Source organism: Helianthus annuus, unplaced genomic scaffold (genome assembly GCF_002127325.2).
Source record: "Helianthus annuus cultivar XRQ/B unplaced genomic scaffold, HanXRQr2.0-SUNRISE HanXRQChr00c188, whole genome shotgun sequence".
Lineage (NCBI taxonomy): Eukaryota > Viridiplantae > Streptophyta > Magnoliopsida > Asterales > Asteraceae > Helianthus > Helianthus annuus.
In genome coordinates, this window is record NW_023395704.1 from 371 (window position 1) to 4,647 (window position 4,277).

The 4,277-nt window shown below is 40.1% G+C and overlaps 1 pseudogene; it reads right to left on the bottom strand.

Moving 5' to 3' along the window:
* Positions 1-302: 302 nt before the first annotated feature.
* On the bottom strand, positions 303-3,113 carry LOC118489736 (annotated as a pseudogene).
* Positions 3,114-4,277: the final 1,164 nt, after the last annotated feature.

Below are 4,277 nucleotides of genomic sequence, written 5' to 3' on the forward strand. Positions count from 1 at the left end.
CCATAGAGACAAAGACGGTCAACGTTTCTAGTTTGACATTGCAGGGGTGTTGACGGTGGGGTAAGTGTATGCATGGGTCGGTTTGGGTCAATTATAACCCTGACTTAACCAAATCTGAATTTTCGATTATAGCCTTATAGGTATATAAAAAGCGTTCGGATGGGCGAAATGGCAATGGGTATAAAGAAATCATATAACCTGTTGTGTGTAAAATTGTATATACAACATATAATGAACATGTATATTTATTTAATTTAAAAAGATGCTCATAACTTTGAACCTTTACAGACATACTAATTCTATGAATGTAAATGATATGCACATTGTTTACAAAAGACACGTCGATCCACATGTAAATAATCATAAACCTTACATTATTTTAATACCATCATGTATAAAAAATAAAAAAAAGATAGAAAATATATTTATTCCACCAGACCAAATAAATCTTCTTTACAAGACAGATTTGATTTGGTCACAACCAAACAAACAAAGAATAGTAGCACTGCTTCCACAACTTCAGTTTCCACTATCTCTCAAAAGCTGTGTTCACAATAAAAACTCTGAAATTATACATATAAAATAACTACATATTTTACTTAAATAATTAATAACATTGGGAAAAAAGAATTACCCACTACGTTACTTTTATAAAAATTATTGTGGATCAACAACTCGGTTCAGCTACTGTTGTTTAAGGTGCTTATGGGTTCGAGTCTTTCGAGCCTGCACAAGCGTGGGCTCCTGCGAGTCGCACACTTGGGTCTTAAACTTGCACCCGAAATTCTTCCAGATCGAGCCTCTTCGACCATTTGTTACAACAGGGTCTACTTTGTCTATCTTCGCAATCGCTTTTCTCATTGTTGAACACTCGCGCTCCAAGTGGTGCACCCGAGTCCTCATGCTATCCATATCTAGGCGTAGCACCTGATTCTCTCTCACCGCCGCGGTCCATGTGCTTCCCAAGTGTCTTACCACCTCACCTTCAACAACCGATTCGTCTTGTTGTTCCACAGGTACTGTCTGCATATCTGTCTGACCTGTGTCGACTGACATCAGTGTTCCTGCGATCGCCTGACGGAGCTGCAACTGCTCGAAAAACAGCACCTGCACCACAGCTCGCAGTGGAAGCCGTTCGTTTTGTGCTGCGTGTGTACACGCTTCTAACGTCAGCTTCCGGCAATCCATTACTCCGCAAATTTTCTCCCGGTCAGCTTCCTTTAACCATGGATGCGCCTGCAAACGTTACGCAGATGTGATTAATTCCAGGCCGACCTTGGACAAGTGCGAGAGGTGCGACTGCACACGACCCAAAATTATTTTTTCTTGTTTTACATACATAATATATTATTTACTAATTATATTGAATTATCATATACAACAAAAGGACAGAAGAAATGGTACACTTCTCCTTCCCTTTGTTGTTGGGCTACATTTTTATAAAATCTAATTCAGTGATCCATTTTACTAGTCGCACAGCGTATCCGAAATCTCATGGACGGCCTTGATTAACTTAACGTAATTTCCAAAAATGAAAGAACAGATTCTAATCATACCTTGAGGTAAACGTCTACAGCTCTGTAAAGTCCGTCATCATATACCCTTGCCTTGTTCGGGTAACGCAAACGCAAAGCTCCAAAAACTTCTCCGGCTTCAGATTAGTATCCGAAGCAATTTCCGACAAGTAACCATCGATTAACTTTCCTACAAGCATTAATTCCACAAATCTGTTACGATTCTGTTCGTCACCAGCGTCTTCATCATCAATCACATCAACATCTGCGGTTGTTGTCATCTGTTCTACCCTATGTAGAAAGTGAGCTAGAATCCTTTGGACACAATCGACATCATATAACGTCTCCTTCAAGTAAGAATAAATAGGAATTAGAAGATCATCCAGTGTCGATTGTTCGAGTTGTAATCCGATTTTCTTCTCTAAAGTTGCTCGACAAGCATCGGAAGCGTTTAGAATGTTTGCAGCTCTCAACATTCCGAAAAATATGGTAACCGCTTGAGAAGATCTTAAACCGTTTTCTTTCTGGAAGATTCGTAACGATAGTTTCCAGCAGCTCCTTTTGTTCAACCTCTGAAGTATAGACGAAGACGAAAGACCTCCTACCAGCACGATTCACGCCAGGAATGCGTGTTTTCGCATAGGAAATGAGACAATTCTCAACGATTTCAGGATTCAGATCTCGAGATTTGATAGCGACTATTAACCGCTTGAATAATTCAGGACTGAGGTTTTTAAGTTCATCGAACCACTTATCTCCACCAGTTCCATTCTTCTGGAACTAGTTTCGCGTGAGGATGCAGCACCATCGAAACTAATAGCATCATGAACCGGCCAACCGAACAGCTATGGATCCGAGACGAAGCTTTGGAAACGATCGAATCGATGCACCTTTGCACCAATGCCAAGCGAATCCACCAAAGGTAACAGATCTTCACATGACTTCAACATTTTGATCGAATTTTCAAACTTTTTAAACACTGTTTGCGATAAAACCGTTCGGTTTTGGAAACGAGATTATTCCTCACTGTATTCTTCCGTCATCTCCAACACTTTCTCCGGCACACCGGAGTGGAGCGACGTTTAACGGCGTGAGCTCGATTTTAACGGCGTAACAGTATTTAACAGCAGCCTCAAACGCTTCCGATCCTCCTGGAAAATCCGGTAGCGTGATGTGGAGCATGCTCCGTATCTGTTTCTTCTCGTATCTCTTCGTTGTTTGAATTTTTCAGATACAGTTTCAGCAGTGTGATTCTTTTCTTGCTCGGTAATTCATCTCGGTGTAGCTTTTTACTTTTCGCCATTAACGGAAACTGAAAGAAACATTTCGTCGAACGGTTAATACGCAAGTTTTCAAACTAACAATAGAGAAAACCGAATCACTAACCTTGTGGAGATGGAAGGTCATATCCCCGACGTCTACAACGACGTCGCTGGGTAGTCCGGTGGTACAAAACCTGCAACAAACACAAATCATGTAACAAACTCTAACAGAAAAAGAATAAAAGCAACTAACAGAGTTTATGTTAGTTATGTTACCAGGCTTGGCGTTTGGAGGATTTCTGGCACATCGGAGGCCATAACTGATCACGGTGATTGAGGGAAGAGATATCAGATGGTATACATATATATTTTATTTGATAGGATTATTAGTGGAGAGATTGAGGGGGGAAAGGTAAATGTGTTGGGAGGTTTAGAGGATGGGGAGTATGTAATGAAGACGAAAAGGAAGGAAGTGGATCAATGATTCAAGATCATCATGAGGATTCTTTTCCCTAAACGGTTTTGCTCCAGGACAAATATAATAAAAACTTTCTACTTAACACATATACTTTCGGTGTTTTAATAAATACTATGATTAAAACTTTATAGAGCTGGGTACATGCACTAATCGGTATTTGTCCTGATTGTTAACTGTTATGTGCCTTATTTTCTAAAGCTTGATGCAAAACTACTATCGAGCCGGGGGTCTTCACTGAAAGTAGTCTCTCTTTCCTACGGGTTAGAGGTAAGGCTATCTAAATCTTACCCTCCTCAAACCTTACTTTTGCTTTTACTATTAGTGTTAATTTAGTGAGTATGATGATGATGATATTTGATTTAAAACTTTATAATATTTGATAATATAAAAATAGATTAAAAATTTGACAATTTTTAATCCCGTAGCGTTTGAGTGATAACCCTTTTGAGTCTATTTAACCTCGTATAGGGGTGAGCAAAATGAAAAACCCGATCTTATCCGACTATTACTCGACTTGACCTGAGAACTGATCAAACATAAAATATAGAATCGATTCACTACCCTAAATGTAGGGTCGGGTTCCGGTCCATAGGTCCAAGTCGGGGTTTCACCATGAAAAGAACCGAGGAACCAACCCGACCCGACCCAATTTTATATGAAAAATTGGAACCGATCTAAATACCTAGGGTACTTGGGTTCGGGTCGGGTTGGGTATATTTTTTGGTTCGGTTCTCGATTATTTTCGGTCCGAACCTAACCTTGTTCACCCCTAAGCTCATACATTATACTCGTGAGATGGGGATGCACTTAGGGGTGTAAATAAGCCCAGAAGCTTGAGAGCTGCTCGTGATCGGCTTGGTTAAAAGCTCGAACGAATCAAGCCTTAACGAGCCCGAACTTGAGCTCTAGTTTGAAATAGAGCTCATTTTGTTATTGAGCCCGAGCTCGAGCCTGAAATACAAAGCTCGTTTAGGCTCGCGAGCTTAAACGAGCCCAAACAAAATTTTAATTTTTTTATATATT